Source organism: Cyprinodon tularosa, unplaced genomic scaffold, assembly GCF_016077235.1.
Source record: "Cyprinodon tularosa strain WSP-4 unplaced genomic scaffold, ASM1607723v1 ctg164, whole genome shotgun sequence".
Lineage (NCBI taxonomy): Eukaryota > Metazoa > Chordata > Actinopteri > Cyprinodontiformes > Cyprinodontidae > Cyprinodon > Cyprinodon tularosa.
In genome coordinates, this window is record NW_024038475.1 from 665,325 (window position 1) to 679,682 (window position 14,358).

General features: G+C 37.3%; 1 long non-coding RNA gene across 2 annotated transcripts; it reads left to right on the top strand.

Moving 5' to 3' along the window:
• Positions 1-7,589: 7,589 nt before the first annotated feature.
• Positions 7,590-9,740, top strand: LOC119780674. Of its 2 annotated transcripts, none has more exons than XR_005280432.1 (4): positions 7,590-8,421; positions 8,508-8,571; positions 9,025-9,368; positions 9,459-9,740. It is a non-coding gene; the product is annotated as an uncharacterized LOC119780674 (long non-coding RNA). The 2 variants fall into 2 exon arrangements; XR_005280431.1 differs by having other exon boundaries at positions 7,600-8,421; positions 9,025-9,161; positions 9,459-9,552.
• The last annotated feature ends 4,618 nt before the right edge of the window (positions 9,741-14,358 follow it).

Consider the following 14,358-nt stretch of genomic DNA (forward strand, 5'->3'; position numbering starts at 1 on the left):
ATGCTGACTCGACAGTTCAGTCATTGACACCACTGTGGATGATAAGAATACTAATGTAGCCAGCTGCTCACAATGCTCTATCCAACCACAATAATGGATAAGGGAATGGAAGGAAAAGGTGCATCAGGAAATGTGCAAAAGGCAATCTTGACAGTTTTGTATAATCTTTAAAAAAAGAGTTTAAACCTATTTTATATAGATTCTTCTTTAGAGTGATTGTTTTAAGGATGGATGGTTATGGTTTACATTTAATTAAATAAATCACAGCTTATTGGAACTACACAGCAAAAGTTAATCTATTGAAATGTGTAGATGTACATGTCCTCAATGCTGAGCTGTACAAGCAGGTTCCTTATCTGCAATGATTGAGCAGTCGTCTCTCATCTTCGTCATAATGTCTGTGTGGATACTTAAAGCCTATGACTGCATCTGCAATCTGCACCCTGTGAATCTTGCTTAAGATCTAGAGATGTGTTTTGCTTCACAATCAACTCAAGGTCGTGGTAATCAATGATGCTTGTAGAAGTTTTTTTTTTTTCTGCCACACTTTTCCTTCCACTAAACTTTCCTTAAAGAATGCAGGGATACAGAACAATTTCTGACTTACACTTTTTGAGGAAAAGCAAAATATAGGTTTGTCCTTAACTGTGCACTATACTCGTCAAATTTAACAGAAGTGAACTCCAAAGCATTTCCTCTGATCCAAATTACTGAAGCCAATATATTTTATTGACATTTTAATTTACTGAGCTGTGCTGTAGAGTTATGAAATTGGTTTTGTAACCTTTTTGCATAGAAACGGCAAAAATAATACCCAGTGGAGTGCAGTCACATGTGCCCTCTACATTTTTAAAGATTTAGCATGAATAATGATAAACATATAGCCTAAATGGCCCTCTTCACTGGCCTCAGAGCCAAATATAGATCTGTGAATAGTGTTGCTGAGGTCATAAAAGGCCAAACTTCTCCCTTCTCACTTCCTTAACCAGACCAATATTCTATGCCTGCATGGCTGGACCTTTGACACAGTTTCAAAGAGCTTTTAAACGTTACCTTTAGGACCTGGCACAAATATTCACACTTCCTAAATTGGCACCGTACATACTGTACACAGATGATGGGTCCCACCCTGCTGCTGAGGGTAGCACCTCTAGCTGGAATTTCAAATGGCCTTAATGCTTATTGTCAGGAGCCTTCAAAGAATTAGTATTTATTTGCCCTGGCCAAAGTGAACAAGCATCAGTCCAGCGCACCCTAGAGAGAGTTCATAAATACAAAGATAAAAATGATTGCACCTAGCAAAACTATTTACTTTTATCAAGCTTTGAGTCACATTGTCGCTGTATCTCTTTATTTGAAGGAATGGCATGGGTATACTTTCAGCCAAAATGAGGGAATATTTTGTACAACCTTTTACAGTAGAGCATCTTTGTTTTTTTATCTTCTGCTCACATTTTTGCAGATCTTTGCCCAATAGCTAAAAAATTACTCAAACTCTATTGAGAGCATATTTTTCTCAAATGCATTAGATCCATTAATGTGTTGGACTGGGTCATTCGAATTAAAAACCTGAATTAATTTCTGCATCACAGAGAAAATATTAGAACATGACAGCAGCCATTCAGCTTTAGAGACAAATCCTTTCTACTTAATACTTATGAGATTTTCTAAAAGAAAGCACGAGTAGGACTCACTATTGAATCATGTCCTGCTGCTGTTTAAATGCTCTGTGTAAAACATCTACTGCTTGTTTATTGCTGCCTTAAATTAACAAAAAGAAGTAAGAAATAAAAAGTGTTTTTTCTTTGTCATTAATGAGTAAGCCAGTTAAGATCATCAAGGCAGTGTTTAATGAGAAACAGACTGAGGATATGGAAAAACTCTGAGGTCAGTTTAAGCAGATGTGTATTTTTTTCCTTTCATGTAAATGTACCCCACCTGGACTGCTTTTAGGAGACGGATTGCCTTTAAAGAGACCAGCGTTTTCTTTCTAGGTCTTTTTCTGTTACATGGTTGAACAAATGTATTTTGATGATATCTTTTAAACTACTTCTCTTTTGATGCTGACAGCTTCCTTGCTAGCGTTGCAACCAGCTACCCATTTGGAGTTCTTTTATAACTGGACCCATTTGAGTCGGCTGCTCATTTCAGAGTGAATATGCCTAGACACTCACATGGAAAGGACGGAAAAAGCACTTTCCTCCTCTCCCACAGAAGCACTCAGTGCAATGATTACCTGCCTTTCCACTCAGGGGGCCATTTGCTGTTACCACAAAGCTGCTTATCTCACCCCTACAGCAGGCTGTTTGCGGCTTTGCGATTTTTCTCCCAAATGCCCACACTGCTATTTGTGGAGAAATGTTACCTAGCTGGCACAGGTTAAAATCTGTTTGTGTTTTGTGTGGATGTTTGCGTCTGGCTGAGTGTTTTGCGGCGCTGCCTGGCTCTTCGTCTTTGGCAGGTGGATGGGTGGGTGTTAATGTGGAATGGAAGGCTGGAAGAATGCAGAGATGGATGACACAAACAGGGCAGAGTGGTGGGAGGCTGGTGTCAGGGCCCCTACTCCCACTACCAGGCTGGATGCAGTATCTGACAGCTGACTGAGAGTCTGCAGGCCCCCTCTTTGCACGGTCCCACCAAAAGGTCAGCACTTCAATCAGCTCCGCTCCCTGGATGCCTCTCTTTCTCTCTAAAGCCTTCTTTCATGCAAACTTGGATGCGCTTGACCGTTTCTCGCAGGTGAAGAATTTTTGCCTATAAGAAAGCTGCAGGATGTGTTTATGCAGCTGAACCACGTGACATCTGCTGCATAATAAAATTTCCAAGGCGGATAATTTAGGCGGATGTGTAATTTTGGAAGACTCTGGTTTGTGTAAAATAGCAGTCCTTGGTGTTAAAACTGGCTCATCGCTGAGAGCGTTTATATTTTCCAGACCTTTCATCCCTTCCTCAATATCCTCTCCGGTTTCTTCTTTTCCTTTACACTCCAGGCAGGCCCACTCCAGGCACAAACATCAGAAAAAGTATTCACACCCCTTCAATGTATGATGATTTATGTGAAAAAACAGGATAGAATTATGAAGCAGAAGTAAACAGATACACATTTGTGTGGAAGGCATCTTCCTCAGTCCATATTTTAAAGAAGCACTTTTCACAGCAGCTACAGCCTGAAGTCTCTTGGGCTTTGACTTAAAACTTCTTTTATTTTTTGCCAATTATTTGTCAAATAATTCAAGCTCATTCAAAAAAAAAAAAAATTTTTTTAAAGATGTTTCAAGTGTTGCTGTAGCTGGAGTTCCTTAATTAGTCAGTTCTAACACATGAATATGATCAGGCTGAATCTATTCCATTGTAGCACCGGTTGGATATTTTATGTTGTTATCCCACTGGATGGTGAACCTCTGGGCCGGTCTCAAATATTTTGCTTCAAATTGATTTCATCAATATATCCATAAACTTTAAAGAACTTACCTTTCCTGTCATGAAGAGGCATCCTAACAGTCTGAAGCTGAAAAACCCACGTCTCCACTGGGACTAGTTGCATTGGTTTCTCATACATACTATTATTATCATATGTAAAAATCCCTGAAAAATACATTTTAGTTTTTTCTTTCTACAGTATGATGTTGGGGAAAAATTCACAAGTAGAGTATAGATACTGGGTGAATTAAAAACAGGTATCACAATTCTACAGTTTTAACTTCTCTTCCTCTGCTTCCTGTAAATTCAGAACCAAATAAAAAAAGATCTATTTACATAAAGCTTTAAATAATCAAACTCTGTCTTATCATAGAGCTGATTGTTCCAGATGTTCCAAACAGATACCAAAACTTATGCCATGGTACCTAGAGCTAGTTAATGTAGAATGGAGGCAGATATTTTAGTTTGACGATACTGTCCTTTGGAACCAGCCTGAATTATTACTATTAATTAGGGTAATATAGATTATCCTTAGATATACATACACATGTGCTTTTTCTCGATCTGCTACTTTCTACCCAGATACTGTGGAGGAGTTTGGGGTAACTATCCTACCACATCTATTTACTGTTGAACTTAGGGAAGTTGAAGGAACTGGAGTTGGGGGTTAAAGGTATACTATGCAACCGGTGTTGATTTTCCAGCGAGGCTCCCCCCAGAGGGCAAAAGTAAAAGTGCACTGTCGTAAATTTGCTCAGCTGTTCTCCTGGTTTCTCCGTCAAGCCAGGCGCGGTTGTTTTGAGCTTAGCAGACAGGCGAACGCAACGAATCACCATGTCTACTGCGGTAAGTGACTATTTTGTTCCAGTTTTCGAGTTTGAAAATTTAGCATGTTTTCATACATTATTTGTTATGCGTGTGTCTAAATAACAAAGATTGTAGTTAGCCAAGTTCTCGCCGTAAAGCAAGACCGACTCTCGCGAGACTTCTGAGCCTGTGGGTGCGGGCCTAGGGCTCCTGCAATTGCAAGTGCGGTATTTCCCCCACAGACCTAGCCTGGGTGCCAGTCCGAACTTAGTCCCGCCCACAAGGTTTGAGTTCGGGGAAGTTCGGTCTGGCTCTGCTCCATAGTAGCGCGAGTATTATCGCCCACTGTCAGGCGATCCAATCAAATTGTCAGGGCGGGCTTTATACGATGATGGACAGATGATCAAGAGTAACGTAATCAACCACGTGACCAAAGCGCGCTTGGGTGACAACAATAATGGCTGCTGCTGGAGAGTTTGGGTGAGTAGATTCTGCTATTAGGTCTGTTCTAGAAGATATCGACAGCAAATTAATTTTAAAAGAGGAACAGAGAAACGCGATCAAGTCTCATCTTCTTATTCTAGGCGTGAAACTGCACGCTTTGATTTTTGAGGACAACAACTATGCCTCGCTTAACATACGTCACGCACTCCGTTGCTCTTATTGGTTGTAGGTCTATCCAATTGAGTGCAGAGGCATTTTTTTTCCTGGTTCGTTCGAAACACGCCCCATAATCACAGCTCTATGGAGCAGTATCAGACTCATATTCTGACTAGAATTGAGTCGGACTACGTTAGGCTACCACAGACCACCAGGGCGGCCGAGAATACCTTTGTTCAACCTGAAATGACTCATTTAATCATCCAAAAAGTTATGGAACACATTAATTAACTGAAAATGTTGCATAGTATGCCTTTAAAATTTGCTGTATTCTGATTGAGCCACTAGTCTGCTTTAATCAGCTGGGCTTCCTTGGATAAAGTTGTACCACTTTGCGTAATAAACCCTTGTAAGTAGGAATATATTCAACATGTTTGCCTCACAATGACTTGTATCCTAATTTGGCGCCTTATTTTATACTTAAAGTAATACTTCTTAAAGATTCTCTATCATTGTTTTTTTGTTGAAGATTATTATAAAATATGCCATTCAGATATGATCAAGTGTGCCAAGAAGACTGCCAAGACTGATGTCTTCAGAGCGCAGGTTCCAAACAGGATGAGCCGGAAAAACCGATGCATCAGCCCATTGTTCTGTTTCCTGCTCATAAATCCCATCAAAACACGGCTTCCAGTAAATAGGACTTTGGATGTGTTGTTGTTTTTTAATCAGGGTATGTACTTTTTTTTTTTACACTTTTTGATTAGTCACAGGATATAATGCGTCATCTGCTCCACCCTCTTATTTATTTACTTTTTTTTACACTGCAGCTCTCCTATTCAGTGATTGGGAGTTCATTCTGGCTCAGTGGGAAGCCGTCCTGCAATAAAAAGGTTTTATTGAAGTCTATTTTTCTCCTGTCACCTGTCGATGGGCCTCTGTGCAATGTGTTTCTAACCAACATGCGTATTATTGTGCGCCTGTGTGCTTGTATGGATGAATGTGGCTCTAGTATAAAGCACTCTGGTTAGTATGACTATAGAGGATTTAGATAAATTGAGTCCATGTACCATTTCACTGATTATTTGTCCCAACTGCAAATAAAGCCAAGTGTCACCTACTGCTGCCGGCTGCCTGAATTATTATTAACACCAAAGGTGAAATATCAATGCGACTGCACATGAAGCATGACCACTGATGCTCATAAGCATTAAAAGATCACGGGTATGAAAGAGATGAAGAGGGTTATTGGTTCAAGTATCCACTCAGGGCCGGATTTATCAAAGGTTTGCGTGTATTAAAACGTGAGCTATTTCACTGCGCACGCTAAAAAATGTACAAACTGATCTATCAACAGCGTGCTAAAAGCATTTGATCTTTAAAACGTGCTAAATAGCGCCTGTGATCCATTTAGTACTTTTTCTGCAATGAATATATGGGGCGTTTACACGCTAAAGTGCGTCTTGTGGGAGGAGAACATGTAAATATATTAATTTAGCACTCGCAAAGTGATTTATCAAACTTGAACGCAATTTTGCTAACGGTATCTGACTCTATATTTAACACGTTTCAAAAGAAGGTGCAAATGGTCTGTATGCGTAATTGCGCACACATGGCAGCGGTTATTGTCGCAAGAAGGAGACATGGAAATGAAGCAAGGAGACGCAGAGAACTCATTTTTTCACTCCGTGTGAATATTTTTGGAATGAACGAGGAAACGATCATCAAAACATATCGTTTATCCAGCATTGCCATTTTGGAGCTGTTGGGGGAACTCCGAATGGATTTGGAGCCAGCCACAAGGAGGACCCACGCAATACCAGATAACACAAAACTCCTTGCAACATTGCACTTTTTTGCATCTGGGTCATTCCAGCGTACGGTTGCAGCGTGAGCTGGGATCTTCTAATCTCGTTTTTTCAGAAGTGCTGTCCGACGGGGTCGGGGTTCTCCCCCTGCGCCTGTGGAGCAACGTGCCAGATGCTGCGGGGATCTCATCCACAGTCACAGGCCAATACAAAACACCTGTGTTTTTTTTGTTTTTTTTTTTTTACTGCAGCACATACCACCTTAGGGAATAAAGGTTGCCAATTTATAAATAAATAAATAAATATATATATATACTTATTTTTTTTTTTTTTGTTGGGGGTCACTGTAAGATTTAAATTTCTTAATGCACTAGTTTGTACAGACTACAAACTACTTTGCCGCAAACCACAAAACGCGCAAAACCATCATTTAAATAGGGCGTCTCCAACAGTTTTGCACCTTCCACCAGTTACGCAATCGCTCTTGTTAAATCACCCGCAAACCATGGTTCAGCCCCTCGCGCAAAATTCCACTTTGCGAGCGCAAATTACTGCACGCAAAATTGGATCTTGATAAATCCGGCCCTCAGAGACTGATCTGCATTTTAAGCCTAAGGAGGTTAAAGTCGCTCTATTTTCCCCAGGTCCACCCTGGTAAAAAAAAAATGTGCTTTATTGTATTTCAAGTATATTCATATTTCCTATAGTTTACTGAAAATGTACTTAGACAAATTGTACTTTTTGTAAATATATAAAAAGTATACTAACATTACGCTTTCATGCTAATACTTTTAACACACTTTAACATAATTACACTATGTTACACTTTATAGAAATATATTATTAAAAAAGTATACTTTAAGTGAAAGTTATGTGTAATTTCTAAAGTGTACTTATTTTAAATTTGTTTTTACATATATTTTTGCTATATTTTAAATTGTATGCTCAAAGTTGTCATTGTAACGTACATTGAAAGCATATTTTAAAAGTACACATTTTAATATCGACACTGTAATATTAAGTTTGAGTGCATTTTAAGTTACATTTGAATCTAATTATGAAGTGAAGTTATATACGCTTGTACTTCAGGTAATTCTTTTGGAAAGTGTTCAATAGTATAACTACAAAAATGCACTTAAACCCTATTATGCAATTTTGTGCTGTGTGTAAAGTACACAGATAGCAATTATTGCAGTTGTTATGTAATGTTTAATAAGTTTTGAAAAAGAAATATGATACAATACATCTTACACACAAAACCACATTGAACAAAACACTAAATGTTCACTTCAAAAGTACAGGTGCACAAAAATGTGTGTTCTGCTGAAAAGCAAGTGGTTTAAAGCTGGTGCAGTGCTACATTATGATCTAACAAATAGCATAACCCACATTGCAACAGAAAAGTTAATACTGGCCAAATGCAAAAGAAATAAACTTAACACATTACAATTGTCTCAAGTGTTCAAAAAAGAACATTTCATTAGTATTGTTTAATGGATCAAAGCAGGGCTACTGCAAACAAGACCAATTGGTGAGTGCACATATTTAAAAGTCGCTGACAGCACTTCATGCATATAGGAGTGATATGTGGAGGTTGTTTGGCCTTGATGTCTGTAAAGTAGTAGCTCCCCAAGAATTTTAGTCTTGGGGAGTTTTTGGTTCAGTACTGATATCAGAATTCCCATAGACTTTGAATGCACCACACCTGCACAGCAGTTAGTCACGGCTCCTCCCTGCTCAGAGCTAGCGTGCTTTTCTTTTAAGGCCTTGGTCTGCATGGAGAGAGGTAACTTTCAAAACATTCCCATTTGGTTTTGAAATCTTAAGATATCTGTATAAAACGCGATTTTGATTATTATATTTGTATTGTAGAAACAGGAGATGTAATCGGTTGAGCAGGAAGATTTGCTGTATTATTGTGTTGAAGAATATCCTGGTGAGTTCACATGAACCTGTGAATGAAATATATATATTTTTTGAGATGTAAAACCAGTCAGGATATAATGTTTTGTAATATATGTAATTTTACTAGCTCTTTTGATTTATTGAATGCATTAGCACAGTGAGAAGGAGGCTAACACACCCCCCATGTGCTCTTCTAAAAAAGAAAATGCACTTTCAAGCTAGCTACATCTTGTGTGATGTTGCTGTAAAACCCCCACAAGGGGTTAACGTAAAATTAACCCTTCATAGGTGTCCTGGATTGTTTTTTCCAGATACAAGTATTGACTACTGACCATAATGATTTCTTAGACAGTGAACCACATGTAAATTGATAATTTTACTTTATATTTTTGTCTGTATAAATGTGGTAAAAACCAATTTATATTATGGTGATTACATGATTTATTTTCCAATTGAAGTAATTGCTCTGCACATTTGTGTGCAGGCTGTTTTTTTTTTTACATAGTTGCAGAATCTGCTGTTACAGCTGAGCAGTTCATTGTATGGACTGGACTAGACTCCACCAGAGATGTTGATGCAGAATGTTCCCAATGTGAATGCCATCCGGTTCCCTGGAGGGTGGTAGGAAAAACAAGGAAACTTAAGGATTTTTCTTCCCTTTCTTTCTGCGGATTCATAATTTTTTTCTTTTCTGAGATCTCTGACAATTTTTGTTGTTACTTTGTTTAATTTTTTTGATCAGATCTGATAAAACCACTTGATGCATCAGATTTATTTAAATTCAACTGAAATGGACAATTTTTTTTTCTGGTGCACTTATGGACCCTGGTATATCATACTGATACAATTTGTCAGACTTTTCTGATGTACTGCTCAAAAATACTATGAATTTACAGTATCTCTCTGTTTGGTTAACAGACGCTGTTCTTCTGGAGTTTCCGTAGACAAGTGTCTCTGATGTGCGCACGGCCATCAGACGAAAATGTAACAATGAGCAGTTCAGCCAAAAAAAGGAAAATAATGTGTGGTGGGCGTGTTTTTGTATGGTGGGAGGGTTTAGGGGTGCAATAATAAGGAATGTTGTTTTTCATTGTTCAGTATTCCTCTGCGTTCTTTAAAGTTTATTTGTAATGTTTAGGTCTGCTGCCTGAAATTGACATATTTCTACAAAGTGTACTAAAGTACCAATATTTGAAAATGTGTTGTAAGTTTTATAATGAAAATGGTTAACGTCGATATGTAAATGTTTATACATTCTGAGATAGTACAAGTTATATTATTTGTAATGTACTATAATTTGGACATGTTTCAAATACATTAAAGTATATTTTTTCATCTGCACGGAAGTATATCCACAAGTCTTTCAGCATTTAGTATACTGTTAATACATTTGCAAGAATGTGCAAGGTAGAAAGTAGTATAGCAATGTAATGATAAAGTATATTTACTATTAACTGCAAAGTATGCTTTTTTAGTAATTGGAATAAGCCAACAGTATAATTAAGCATATTATTACCACAGTAAGAGTATATTAAAAGTATAAAGCTTATATATTTTTAAGACACTAACAAATCATTTTTAATGTAGTTATAATACAACCATAGTGCACTTTAATTTGACTAATTAAGCATATATTAGTACATATAAACTCATATACTTAAAGTATACAAAATATACTTTAAGTTGTTCCACTTTAGCACATCAAAGTACACTAAATACACTTCAAGTTGAGCTTGTCCACAATTTAATTACAATTAAAATATATTTAGTACAAAATTAGTTGTTCCAAAATAGCATCCTTCAAGTTAACTAATCATAAACACACTTAAAGTATAGTAATGATTAGTGTGCCTTCAAGTACACAAAAGTATGCAAAATTTTAGTACACTTAGCACATTTATTTTTCAGCAGGGCATGCAGGCGGTGAGTGAGCCTGCATGAAAACACAGGCAAATACCACACTGTCTCAGAACCAGAATGTGTCACTCTTGAGCCTTAGCCAATTTATATAGAAAATCTCTTGCTTTTGTTCTGTTGGCTTTGTGATTCATTCTTTTGCCGTCTTCTTTGCCGCAGTGACACATCTTTGGACAAATAGTTCAACGACGCTGGTTACAAAACACTTCATCTAATTTCCTTTGTTCTATGCTTCTCTATTTACCAACTGGAAAGCGCTTATTAAAGCTCAATGTTAAATCTTCAGACTGATGCACTTCCAAAAGGCATACGGAATAATTATATGACAAAAATGCTGTATTAACATCATTTTATTTTCAAAAGGAAATTTAAAAAAAATATTAAAACCATGCTGTTGGTATTTAAAAGATAATAACCCCTTGTTTAATTGTTAATTCATTTTGATTAACCCGTTTTTGTTTAGCAATTCCCAAGCATTAAGCAGTGTATAAAAAGAGCTTGTCTAATAACGTGAAATTGGCTAAAATGTCTAAATAAAAAAGGACATAAAAAGATGAGAAACAAAATTTTTTACAAAAGTCAAGAAATCCCTTTCTTTATCGTCCACTAACGGTAGAGGAGGGCGATACCAGGACTTTTGGGATCGATCAGATACCAAGTAAATACAGGGTCAGCATGGCTATTGTTTCTGATACTTTAACATAAAGTATCAGAAACAAGCTTGATGTATCCTGCAACTGTTCATTTTTGGGTTATAATTGGACAATTAAACATGAACAAAACAAACTTTAAAGCAATTTACAATTGCACCACAGCAGATATTGCCTATTTGGCTGGTGCTGCTGAGCCATGTGCAAGATTGTGCTGGAGGGTGGGGTGGATCAATTATCGATACGGTACCAGGATCGATCCGCCCACCTCTAACAAATGGAGAAAACATAGAACACATCAATACCTCCTAGGATGTCCTATCGGCGTCCAGACGAAAAGGAACGGGGAATCTATGGGTGAGTTTCAAGGTGGATCATTGCTGCTGAGAAAATGACATCTTGATGAACCCTTTGGAGTATTTTTTAAAATAAATGTATATAGACAGCCTTACATGAGACATTACTGTACGAGTTACTTTTTTATTTTTACTTTATTCTCAGATTTCTTTTTTCAAGTGAATGGCTGGACTCTATATGGATTAAACAAATCAATTTGGATCAACTAGGATTCCCTATAAATAAGTAATTTGGCCAATTTCTCTTTTCAAGTGGTGAGATAAGCTTGTTTTAATATAATGAATCTACTTTTACACTGGAATGGACACAATACAGTATTGATGGTTTTCTATAGGACCTGTCTTACAGTTAGGATTTTATTAAGACACAAACGTTGAAGTTGTAGAGAAGACAAAAAAATGTAGAGAATACTTGTGTATTTTAGTCAATATGCAGTTTTTCTCTATTTTCATCTATTGGACATGAGATGTTATTGGTTATTATCCATTTAACTTTTTATAATTGATGTATTTTTAAGAAAAAATCAATTTGCATTGCTTCTTTGAAGTACAAATCAAATGGTTTCATTTGGACAAAGAAAAGCGAAAATTATTATTTTCAATGTAGACTGAAGGCAATTTCTCACCAACTTTCACTTCAGAATCTATTGCAATGCTTTAAGTACATAAAACAGTTTAGAGTTCAATAAAAGTTTCACACATAGATAAATCCCCAGTAAACATGTTCACGTTAGAGATTGTGCATTATAGTTAGTTTAGTTATTTCACTATGCAAATAGCATTGTAAGAAAGCGGCTTTTTGGCTATTTAGGTTAATTAGCTCCACATTCCAACCAATTCCTCATTTTTTTGCTGTGTAAATAGCCGATACCAAAATCTCATTAGCACAAAAAGCCTTTGGGAAGCGCTGACTTTGTGTAAATGCATACTCCTTTCAGTAAGCACTAACCCCTTTTCAACAACATGCATTTTCAAGCCTGAGGGTAAAGAAAAACAAAACTTTAACTGCTTGATGGTGACATCATCCCAAAAAACAATGACTCAGACGGGCTCGGCTCTTTTATTTCGCCATATGGTTTATTCAATCAACATGCCGCACTAAGCGTTCCCAAAGCTGTGACTCCCTTTGTTAGAGGACCACTCAAAGATGACTCTGTGGATTGTCATAGCCGGTATCATGTTATTCACTCCCGGCTGCAGACTGTACAGTCTTTTAATTACAGTACATGGGGTATAGACATTGACTTATTATCCTAGGCCCTTACTCAACACCAAATGGCCCTTTAGTAAGGGCTCTCACTCAATACTCATCCCCTTTTATCAATGTGCAGCAGTTATAAAGCAGGATGCTTTTTGCTGCTATGCAGCACTTAGACACTCAGGTCTGAAAGCCTATTATGAGACATTCATTCCATGTGAATGAGTGGGTGAGGAAGACCCCCCTCCCTAAAAAAATTCTTGCAGTGCCTTAATGTCACGTCTTTCCTTTGGACTAAAAATATATCTATAGGCAGTCTGAGCTGGAAAGCCAACAACCAAAAAGGAACAGCTTCCTCAATTACAGGATCATATTTTCCCCAAACATACAGCAGCAAAGCGAGACAGCAGGTTGTTCTTTTGGAAAACACTTTTTTTCTTTGCTTGCCTTTTTAGTGAGAACTCCTCAAAAAAAGTTTTGGTCCAACATCCCTTATAATGAATCCAAATTGCCAGTAGTTTCCTCTAAACTAAGAAATCAGCTGCTATTCTCTGAAATAATGCGTGTTCATACTCTCTGGAAAACTGATAAGCGAGTATGAGTTTGCACTTTAGACATTTTTTTTTGTAGTTGGAACATGGTTTTGATGACAGATTAGAAAGAAGAACAGAGAAAAGGATGTGAAAAGTGACCGCTGCTTTTTCATCCAAATTCAACGGTGCATACTAGAGCTGCCTTCTGCGCCTCACGTTTACGGAATGAAAATGACTGTAAAGTGAGTCATCTGAGATCATTTAGACAGCAAGAACACTCCACAGCGCTTTGCAAGAGTTGCATTATTTAAATTGTGTTACCTTTTACGTTTTATTTGGATATGTTGCAGTGGAAAATGTTTTTTGGGGTTAAGCCTCCTTTACTGACCTATCTAAATAAAATCCATAACAAAATAGATATAATCTTGATTTATTCTACGTATTATAAACAGCTTTTCTGAGGAAATGTTGGAGGCTGAGAGAACATTAGTAAATTATGCTAAAATAAAAAATATTTCCTCCATTTTATGGGTGCCTAGCTTTAAGATAGGGTAGTTCATGCTGTAGTAGCATCAGTTGGGCACGTGAATGAGGTCACAGCCACAGAATGAGAGTGAATCCTGTGGTTACTAAACAGATCCTGACTTCTACAGAACAGACAGTGGAGTCATTTTCTTGCCTTATAACAAATACCTGAAGGTCATCACGTATTTTCGATTGGCTCAGCCAACACTATTTACTGAGACACAGGATTCCAAGTAGTACTAACCCACAAATTCTCCTACTACGGTAAGTGACAAGGATTTGACCAAACAGCAGCTGTAAAATGGGAAACCGCCCAAGCTTTTGAGACTCACTGAAGGTAGGGAGAAGCAATACTATGATAAATTCTGTGAGGTATCTTTCTCTGAAATGATTTGCCAAGAACAATATATATAGATATAAATAAAAAAATAGGTCGACTTAGATATACAGTTGTACTACTCTCTGCTGCCATCAAGTGGTAGCAGCTGCTGCTGTCAAGAACACTACTTTGTTAAACCGAATTGTGAGTGAATATAAACATGAGTTAACATACTTAAAAATGAACGGGAGTCATTCTGATACAACAGTGCACTTTAGGCAATAAAATATGGCACGTTAAATAATGAAATCACAACAGAG